Source organism: Pseudochaenichthys georgianus, chromosome 21, assembly GCF_902827115.2.
Source record: "Pseudochaenichthys georgianus chromosome 21, fPseGeo1.2, whole genome shotgun sequence".
Lineage (NCBI taxonomy): Eukaryota > Metazoa > Chordata > Actinopteri > Perciformes > Channichthyidae > Pseudochaenichthys > Pseudochaenichthys georgianus.
In genome coordinates, this window is record NC_047523.1 from 9,985,329 (window position 1) to 9,996,498 (window position 11,170).

The 11,170-nt window shown below is 49.4% G+C and overlaps 1 pseudogene; it reads right to left on the reverse strand.

Annotated features, from left to right (window-relative positions):
• Positions 1–6,896: 6,896 nt before the first annotated feature.
• LOC139435934 (uncharacterized) lies at positions 6,897–10,633 on the reverse strand (annotated as a pseudogene).
• Positions 10,634–11,170: the final 537 nt, after the last annotated feature.

Genomic DNA, 11,170 nt, shown 5'->3' on the forward strand with positions numbered 1-11,170 from the left:
GCCGGGCAGGAAGGCGCTGATGGGACAGCTCAGGAGGCCGGGCAGGAAGGCGCTGACGGGACAGCTCCGGAGGCCGGGCAGGACCCAGTGTTGGCCGGACAGGAACCGGAGCCGGTGGGACAGGCTTCGGCAGGATCCCCCACGGAAGAGGACCAGGAGTTGGCAGGACCCCCGGCGAGACAGGTGACGGCAGGACCTCCAACGGAACAGGACATATAGTTGACAGGACCCCCGGCAGAAGAGTAGTCGGCGGTACCCCCAACGGGACAGGACATGGAGCTGGCAGGATCCCCAGCGGAACCTCCAACGGCACAGGACATAGGGTTGGCAGGACCCCCGGCAGAAGAGTCGTCGACGGGACCCCCAACGGGACAGGACACAGGGTTGGCAGGAGAGTAGTCGGCGGGACCTCCAACGGCACAGGACATAGGGTTGGCAGGACCCCCGGCAGAAGAGTAGTCGGCGGGACCCCCAACGGGACAAGACATAGAGTTGGCAGGACCCCCGGCAGGAGAGTAGTCGGCGGGACCTCCAACCGCACAGGACATAGGGTTGGCAGGACCCCCGGCAGAAGAGTAGTCGGCGGGACCCCCAACGGGACAGGACATGGAGTTGGCAGGACCTCCGGCAGGAGAGTAGTCGGCGGGACCCCCAACGGGACAGGACATAGGGTTGGCAGGACCCCCGGCAGGAGAGTAGTCGGCGGGACCCCCAACGGGACAGGACATTGAGTTGGGGACAACCGGTGCGCCTCTACCAGAGCGGCCCCCTTCTGCAGAACCCTGGACGCTCCCTTCCACCAATCAAAGCAGCAAGCCAGATAAAAGATAAAATGCTGTAATTCTACCTCAAATGGATCATCTCCTGGGTCCATTTGTGGTTGGTTCCCAGCCCCCATACTCAGCAACCTTGTTTTTTTTCTGAAGGTGGCATGCATCTCATGTTACAACAAAACTCCACTGCTTGATGAATAAACTTCATAATGTCATAATTTGTAAATGGGCATTCATTCTTTCAGTTGATTATTTCTAAATATATTTATTTTGAAGGTAACGTCAAATGTTATAAAATATCTACACAATTAATTACTGAACATAACGTTTTCTTATGTACTTCTATTGAAATTACTAATGGAAACATTTTTAAATTGTGAGTTTGAGAAAAAATTGCAGAAAATAATAAAACAGATTGTAAATCATTTGAAAATAAATGAAAACATCTTTAACATTGAAGTTATTAGTTTCACACTGCAACTTCAATGGCTGAAAATAGAAAGTCCTCCAACAGACAATTAAAACCTTTTATTTTCTGGGTTTCAATGGATCGTTTGTGATAATAGTCCAAACACAAGGTAAGCAACTCAACAGATGTCTTCTAAATGCCAAAGTGAAAATATTTTCAACGATTAATTACTTCATTAGCCTGCTGCTGTTCTAAATATTGCATCAATAGTGCTCATTAAATGATCTTGACCTCCATGTAACATTTTTCCTGTCTGCCTTTGTCTTTGTCCACCCACCACGAATCCAGCCTTATGCAAAAGTGAAAACTCGCTCTCACAGAGCTAGATGGAAAACAGACAGCTCATTACGACTTTCAAAATTGAGTTCATTTCTGTGTGATCTATTAATCTATTCTGTGCGTCTGCCCATCCACAGTCATTTCTCTTTTCATTAGGCAGAACAATAGCCCCAATGCCACATCATTCATTACAGGCAATCAAAAGCAGATCCTTAGGGCCCATTTAATTCACTTTCATTATTAACATTACCACTATTATTAATATTCTTATGTAGAAGGCTGCTTTGACGTAGTATGTCTTTGAATTGAAATATTAATCCATCCTTTTGGCATGGCTATTTTCTGAATGGAGACAACTCCAGCTCTCAGAACTGACTTCGAGATGAATGTGTCAAAGATTATGTTTTTCATATAGAAGATAAAACACAAGAATGTGGTAATATGATATTTGAATTCATGCACATCATGATCAAGCAAAATGTGCAATCAGCATACGATTGCTCTGACAGACAGTGGATCATACGAAAAAACATTCATGATCACACTGCCATTGAGCGGTGGAGGAAGGAGTCGATTGTTTGGTAAGATGCCTTCTAAGACATAAACTATTGCAGTAAATACTCCACTTGTATTTGTCTGATGTTTCTTATCCAACATAAAAAACATAAAAAAAGCTGCTTAGAGTTAGTAGGTCAATCTACCTGATACAATTAAAGCTGAAACCTGTTTTGAAGTGTTACATCACTGAAGCTCAAAAATTAAAATGCTCACACTCGTATACCCTAACATGCACGTCTGAAAATAATCTGTATTTCATCCTTCCCTGTTGCTATCCGTAGCCAAACATCTAGTAATGTAGACATGCCATTTGATATGCATGGAAAAGAATCAGCCCACAAATGTGTGAGTCACTGCGTGGCAGTTAGATTGATGGTCAACTAACAACACACAGACAGGCCGTTAAAGTCATAAATAGATGGGTAGACTGCTGAATATAAAGACAGACAAGATAAACACAATAAAACCTTCACTGTATACTTGAGAAAAAAGCGTTCCACTGTTCCCTCATAAGCACTTGGGGAATACAGCCAGGTTAAAGAGAGATGTTCCCTGCATTTTTCAACTGCGAGCACAGGCAGTCTATTATTCAAAATGGTGCACTGATGCAATTTATGTGGTTTCTTAATAAAGCTGCAGGAGCTGTGAAGTTCTGGTAAAAAATTGAAAGGGTTGTCATGGTTGACCAGCTCATGAACCGTGTGCTGAGCTATATTACACTGGAGCAAAACTGAGCTGTGTGCTCTCGAGAATCACTCAAAGCCAGCCTTGGCTCATTCAACTGCAACTTTCATTCATTTTCTGACTCGAGGGCTTATTAAAAAAGCAAGAAAACTGAGTGCGTGGGGATATTTGCATGTGCATTTGATTGAAAGACACTAACAATAGCAAAAATACCTCCTTTGTGTTATCAAATTCTCATTGTTAACACTGGCATAAACTGAAATTACCTGCAAATTAGCGAGACCCAACAAAACATAAGCATTTCACGGGGTTCAGCGTCTCTCCACCTGATGAACGAGAGCCCAATATTTAATGTAATTGCTTCTCAGCTTCTCTGGAGAAAACATATCATTGTTACTGGTTCCCTATATGGTTAAACTAGGGCTGTCAAACGATTACAATTTTTAATCAGATTAATCACAGCTTAAAAATGTATTAATCATGATTAATCACCATTCGAACTATGTCCAAAATATGCCATTTCTTTATGTATATTGTTGTGGGATTGGAAAGATAAATGAAAAAAAGGCGGATATATCCATTTAACATACAGTATCTATGTTTATTATAAAAAAATTCTGTGTGTCAAAATGAAAGACACCCGACACACCTATCAATCATCAAACCGTGGGGTCTTAATTCATTACGGGGGGGGGGGGGGGGGGGGGGGGGGCTAGTGGAGTACTTCGTGACCACAGAGTGTGAACGTTGTGATCAGCTGTTTTAGCGCAGTTCTCCAGTGAAGGGGGGGAGTCTCCCTCCGCAGCCGGTTGGCGTAGTTTTGGCACAATTCTGTTGTACAGACCGACGTTAACAGCAGCCCTGTCTGTGCACACGGAGACTGACTCTGTCGTCCGGTGATCTAACCGCCTTCTGGAAAAGCTTCACAAGTACGTACGTACGCAAATGCGCTTTGAGACATAAGTGACAGACATTTCAGATTACGCATTTCAGATTACGCTCATAACCTGCGTACCAGTTAGTGCACCCCTATACTACAGCAAAAGTATTCTCCGTCGGGACTTCCTGCAACAACACCACGCCGTTATTTTGATTCTGATTGGACAGAAGACATTATCAAAGATGTTCTATTGAGAAGACGATCACTTTGTGACAAAAGTTTTCAAAACCGTTTCTGGTCTTCGGTATTTCCAGACAAGTGGCTACTGAAATCAATCTTACCAACTGCTGTCTGTGCAATTCTCGGTGCGAGTTGGCGGACTTTATTTTGCTTACTTTAACATTATTTTTCATGGTGGGACTAAGCCATTTCTTGGTATGGGTGTCGCCTACCCCACGGGATGTATGGGGTGGGCCATTCTGCACATGCGTTAAATGCGTTAAATATTTTAGCGCAATTAATTCAAAAAATGTATTACCGCCGTTAACGCGATAATTTTGACAGCATTAGTTTGAACCTCACTTGCTTTCGCTCTCTGTTATTTCACATGGGGCAGGTAGGTTACAGGCAGTCTAAGGTTGCAAGCTAGGAACAGCTTCTGTAAGGGGGAGCTGTTGGGACTTAAGCAACACAGCAAAACAAGGAAATTAAATGGCTAGAAGCCAAACACGATGCAGGTGTTGTGTTAGGGTGAGTGAAGCAGGCAGGAACCAAATGCAGAATACACAGAAAAAATACCTTTATTTCCAGTGGCGTTTTCTCCTGGAGGCCAAGGGAAGCCAGGCTTCCCCTGTTTTTTCGGATTGTAGTTATAATTTTAATAAATAAATAAAAACACTTCGTTTAGTTTGGGAAATTCTTTGTTGTGTGTGTTGCCCGTCTCTCCCCTATGGTCTCTCCCCCATTCTCATTGAGCATTTTACAAAGAGTGAAACAGCGCCCCTCAAGATGTTATGGTGAAACAGTAGCTTGCACTCTCTGTTGCGAGAGGAGGCCAGCCGAAATTGGCTTCCCTTCGTGAAGAAAAATGGAGGGATTGACCAATCAGACAAGGCTCACGTCATGCCCCTGCCAACCTGTGATTAGTCAGGGCCATGTCAAGGGAAGCTAGAGGCGGCTGGCTTCCCTTGCCTCACAATCCAATCAAATCGCATCAACTTAGTGTTGCAGTGACGCGTCTTAAAACCCGGAAGTAAGCTGCGCTCGGTTTCCCTCAGGTTTCCCTCGACAAAAAAGCAATGGCATTTCTCCATAGGATTTTGGAAAATAGCTCGAAATAAGGTCAGTGGAAAACGAACCTGTTTGATAAATGCACGTTTTTGTTCAGCCGGCAGGGTTGGCAGGACCCCCGGCAGAAGAGTAGTCGGCGGGACCCCCAACGGGACAGGACATATGGTTGGCAGGACCCCCGGGAGAAGAGTAGTCGGCGGGACCCCCAACAGGAGAGGACATAGGGTTGGCAGGACCCCCGGCAGGAGAGTAGTCGGCAAGACCTCCAACGGCACAGGACATAGGGTTGGCAGGACCCCCGGCAGAAGAGTATTCGGCGGGACCCCCAACGGGACAGGACATGGAGTTGGCAGGAGCCCCAGCGGAACCTCCAACGGCACTTGAGTAGGGACTAGAGAAGGGACTTGAGTAGGGACTGGAGAGGGGACTCGAGAGGGAACTCGAGAGGGGACTCGAGAGGGGACTCGAGATGGGACTCGAGAGGAGACTTGAGACGGTCGGTTCGCCGACAGAACACGGGGGGCTGGAGTCGGCCGGAATGCCGACAGGACACAGGGTGATGGCATCGGCCGGTACACCGACAGGACACGGGGAGCTGGCGTCAGCCGGAGAGCCAACAGGAGACGAGGAGCTGGAGTCGGCCGGGACGCCGACAGGACACGGGAAGCTGACGTCGGCTGGAGAGCCAGTACTGGAGCCGTAACCATGGCTGTTGGGCACGGAACAGAAGCCTGGACCCTGGCTATGTAAGCCAGGTAATGGAGCACAGAAGCATGGCTGTGTGGGCCGGTACTGGAGCATGGAACCATGGCTGCTGGGGCCTGTACTGGAGCCCAAAGCATGGCTTCTGGGGCTCGGGCTGCTAGCCTGGACTTGCGACTTCTTCTCTTTGGAGCCTTTTGGAGGCTCAGTGGACCTCCAAAAGCTAGACGAGTACCCGAGAACGGCTCCTGGACAGGAGCAGGAAATGGGGAAGAAGCAGGGGTTGACTCCAGACGGAACACATCGAGATGTATGGTGTCAGGTTGGGAATTGGGAGGCAGGGGGCTAGCATGCCTGGAGCTAGCAGGCCGGGAATCACAAGTCTGGAGGAAGTCCATAATCCAGCCATGTAAGAACTTCAACCATGGTTTCTCTGTTGCCAACCGGTGCGCCTCTACCAGAGCGGCCCTCTTCTGCCGAACACTGGACGCTCCCTTCCACCAATCAAAGCAGCAAGCCAAATAAAAGGTAAAATGTTGTAATTTGAGGTTGGTTCATTCTGTTAGGGTGAGTGAAGCAGGCAGGACCCAAATGCAGAATAAACAGAACAAATAACTTTATTTTAAAGATTTAAGGAACAAAACAGAACACTACCTCGTGAACACAGTCGACGACAAACAATGAACCAACAATGACAGACAGAAAAACCAGAACTTAAATACACACAAGACTAATCACACAAACAAGACACAGCTGAGGAGGGAGGAGAAAACACAGTGGCACCAGGTGAACACAATCGGGTAATTAGGTAGGAGGGAAAACTATAGGTTACTTACGTAACCCCAGACTCAGAGTAACATGAAGTGAAATGTCTCACTATGGGATGCGCCTCAACGCGTTTACATGCAAACAGAAGCATCAATCTCATTACGCCAATCCTGATTGGCTGGTGATCTTGACGTCAACGTCAGGGAATCCACCCACCCTTTAAGTAGCTTGCGCTACGACGCAGCGTCATTCAAAATAAGCACCGCTTCTCGCTTCGCCTTAGCAAGAAGGGCCGTCTGGTGAGACATCTCACTTCATGTTACTCTGAGGACTGAGGTTACGTAAGTAACCTATTGTTCTGATTCATAACACTCCGTTCGATGTCTCACTATGGGATATTGAAACTCCCGTATTGCTAGACATGCTTATCTCGAAAATCACCAAAAACAACCAGAACTTAACAGGTAGAACTCTCTCTCAACACGGGACCCAGCACTGCGCGGGCCACACTTGGAGCAGAGACATCTAGCCTGTAAAAGCGGACAAAAGTGAGCGGCGAGGACCAGCTCGCTGCTGCACAAATATCTTGGATGGAAACACCCTTGAACAAAGCCCAGGATGTAGCCAGTCCACGAGTAGAATGAGCACGCAGGCCCGTTGGTGCCTGCACACCCTGACTCGTATAAGCCAGAGCAATCGCTTCCACAATCCAGTGGGAGAGCCGTTGCCTGGTAACGGGCTTGCCCTTCTGAGGGTTAGCCCCACTTTTGACCTGTCTATATAGATGCGTAAAGCACAAACTGGACACAGCAAATTCGGCCGCTGTTCCTCAGAGGAACACAGCGGCGGAGGAAATACCACAATGTCAATGGGGGTACATGAGCCAACCACCTTAGGTATAAAGGCAGGGTTGGGCTTCAGCAACACTCTCGTCTGCCCCGGGGCAAACTGAGTGCATGAAGGATGTACAGAGAGCGCATGAATGTCACTGACTCGCTTGGCAGGTGCCAGAGACAGTAACAGCACTGTCTTCAGTGACAGGTGTTTCATGTCAGCTTCTTCCAGGGGTTCAAATGGAGGTCGAGTGAGCCCATCTAAAACCACTGCCAAGTCCCATAAGGGCACCAGTGACCTGGAAACAGGTAGGAGCCTGCAAGCCCCTTTCATAAAACGGCAGACCAAAGGATGTTGGCTAGCCGTCTTTCCCTCAAAGCCCACATGGCATGCAGCAATAGCAGCCAGGTACACTTTGATCATAGAGAAGCTCTGTGTTTATCAATTAAGTCCTGTAGAAATGATAAAATCACCCCGACAGGACATTGAAAAGAGATGTGTCCTTTTTGAAGGCACCACTCCTCAAACACCCTCCACTTACAGTCATAGAGAGACCTGGTGGAGGAAGCTCTTGCACTCTGAATAGTGTTTATCACCTTCTGAGGGAGCCCCACTGTATTCAGATTGTACCACTCACGGGCCAGGCCCATAGTGCCAAGCGCTCTGGGTGTGGATGAAAGATCGCCCCCCCGGTCTGAGACAGTATGTCCCTGCGTAGTGGGAGCTGCCACGGCTTCACGCACAGCAGCTGATATATCTCCGCCAGCCAGTACATTGCAGGCCAGTGCGGAGCTATCAGGATAAGTGTGTGGTGTTGTTCTCTCACTCTGGCCAGAGTTGGGGGTATCAGATCCAGGGGTGGGAACGCGTACAGAACGACCGGAGGCCTAACGTGCGCGAGCGCGTCCACGCCTAACGGTGCATTTAAATCGCGCATTGAAAAGAACAGCTGACATTGAGTATTTTCTTTTGATGCGAACAGATCTACCGCAGCTCGGCCGTAACGCACACACAGCTGACTCACAATCATTGGATGTAGAGTCCAGTCTGCATAGAGTGGTGCACCTCTGGACAGCAGATCCGCCCCGAGGTTCATCACTCCTGGTACGTGCGTCGTTCTCAGAGAGACGTCCGCAGCTCCATAAGATCAGTTTGCGTGCCAGCATGTGTAACTGGAGAGAACGCAAACCCATTTGGCGGTTTATATACGATATTGTGGTCGTGTTGTCTGTCCTCACGAGGACATGATGTCCTCTGAGAAAAGGCAGAAAGCGTTTCAGGGTGAGGAACACCGCTAAAAGCTCCAGATAATTTATGTGTGACCGTTGGAGGTCCCTCACAGGTCGACCTTCGTGTATATACCCCCCCAGCCCGTCAGACATGCGTCTGTGGTGACCACCTTCCGCGATAGGACAGCACCCATGTGTAGCCAGTGGCACAGAGCCATTACGCATTTCATAGTGACCATCACTCTCCAATCTGAGGGCAGCTACCCAGCGCTGAAACTCCCTCATGTGTAAGCATCCCAGTCGTACCACCAGAATGGCTGACGCCATGAGCCCCAGCAACCGCAGACATGACCTGAAGAGAACATATTTGCGTGGCTGGAAATGAGTGAGGCAAGTCCTGAAGGCTTTCACTCTCTCTGCTGACAAGCGGGCTGTAAAGGACACCGAATTCAGGCGTAGGCCCAGGAAGAGTACAGTCTGGGCTGGAGACAACATGCTCTTTTCTGTGTTTATTACAAAACCCAGGTCGAGCAGGTGTTTTACGAGGACATTCGTCTGCGTAATAGCCTCTTGCTCCGACTGTGCGAGAAGGAGCCAATCGTCCAGATAAGTTGCCAGGCGAATACCCTGTTGTCTTAACGGGGCTATCGCGGCTTCCGTACACCGTACAAACACTCACGGGCTGAGAGACAGACCGAAGGGAAGTACTCTGTACTTGTAACAGACACCCTGAAAGGCGAACCTCAGATATTTCCTGTGTGGGTAATATACTGGGATGTGGAAATACGCATCTTTCAGGTCGACTGATGTCAACCACTCGTGTTGGCGCACGAGACGCAACAGAGATGTGTGAGTGAGCATTCTGAATTTGTATCTTTTGAGATATTTGTTCAGAGCTCTCAAATCTAGTATAGGCCAAATTCCGTTCCCTCCCCGTTTGGGAACGAGGAAATACTTGGAATAAAAGCCGCTCTGACTCTGTTCGGCGGGTATTATCGATATAGCCTTCTATTCTAGTAGCGAGAAAATCTCTTGCTCTAGAATATGGGCCGACTCTCCCCAGGCCTGTGAATACAGAATGCCCGAGAAGTGAGGGGGGGTGACAGCAAATTGGAGCCTGTAGCCCCGTGTTACTGTCTTGAAAACCCAAGCAGAATCTGTGAGCATCCTCCACTTTTCGCTTCTCAAAGCGAGTGGAGATGTCACAGCTCTGTCGTCTGCCCTCAGTGTCTTTATTTGTTGTGTTATGGGGCCCTCTAGTGTCTGAACACGGTGGTACCCCAGGTTGACAACCCCGGCCGACACTGCGCATGCGCGTGGCGGTGGTGCCTTCACAATCCCGTCTATTGTCCGCCTTTTGAGAGAGGCCGTAGCCGCTCTCAAAAGAGGGGCAGATGACAGACTGTTTATTGTTTTTATTGTTTTTCTTTTCATTTTTATTGACTGCGCCCTTGGCTTCAAGTCTGGAAACGACAGTGGGAAATGATTTATTCGGAAACAACAATGATGACATGTGATGACATGTGTTTGTGTGACTTAAACGTGACTTAAACAGAACTTGCTGTCTTTGATGTTAAGTCCATTTCCCTGATGGCGCAAACTTGAGGATGACGTTCTGGCATCACTCGAGGCGGCGGGAAGATAGGGGCATGGTGACACCCCGAAAACACATGAGCATCCAACACTGGAACGTGATCTGGAGCTGGGGAACTTCCAGCTCATTCATCGAGGAGAAGAGAGGAGGCTGTGAGGCCGCCCGCTTCTTCTTCCTCGCCTGATGGCTGAAAACCTGGGTCGGCTGCGCTTGAGCGGCAGCTGCCGGGACCGGAGATTTTCTTGGCCAGCTCCCTCTTGCCTCGTGCCTGGGCTGGGGACCCGTGACGGGCTGTGGTCTCTGCTGCTTCGGTATTTTGAACCAGGCAGGACGTGAGACAGCTTGGGTGAAGGCCTGCCGCGGGACCATTGGAGGTGGCGGCTGCACCCTTCGGAGGAGACAGAGCTGGAGAGCCTCGTCTCCCTTCCTTTTTGACTCGCACCTCAGCTGCATTGAAGCTAGAGCGGAGCCAAATATGCCCTCGGGAACAATAGGCATGTCCAGAGCATCCTCTTTTTCCCGGTCTGGAAGGTTGGTCAGGTTGAGCCACCTGGCTCTCTCCTTTACCACCATCATTCCCAGCGCTTTCCCGTGGCTTGGACTGCGCAGCGCTGCACACGGAGGCAAATGTCCGTGATCGCTGCGATCTCGTCCCACACGGCAGGCTCAGGTCTGCTCGACATGTCCTCGCAAAGCTCCGCCTGGTAGGCTGTCAGCAGCGAGGAGACGTTGAGAGCCCTGGTGGACAAAGGTGCGGCTTTATAGGTCCGTTCGGTCATCGCTGACTGGAACCGGTCTGCCTTTGCCGGTAGCATGGGGTTCCTGCTTGGTGTCGAAGCCAGCCTCGGTTGGAGGTGGGCTGCCACCAGCGGTTCCATGGGCGGCATGCGGAGCAGGCCGAGCCTCTCCATACCGTCACAGTCCAGGGAGGAGGCACCCTGGATTGGGGCCTTGTTGCTGAAGGGACGGTCTCTCCACGAGACCGACACTTCGTCCAGCATCTCCGGAAAGACTGGAAGGAGCTGCCTCTTCGTCCTCGCTGCTTGGGGAAAGTTATTGGCCATGGGGTGTCCAGCCTGGACGCAGCGCGTCGACACACGGCCTGCAAGT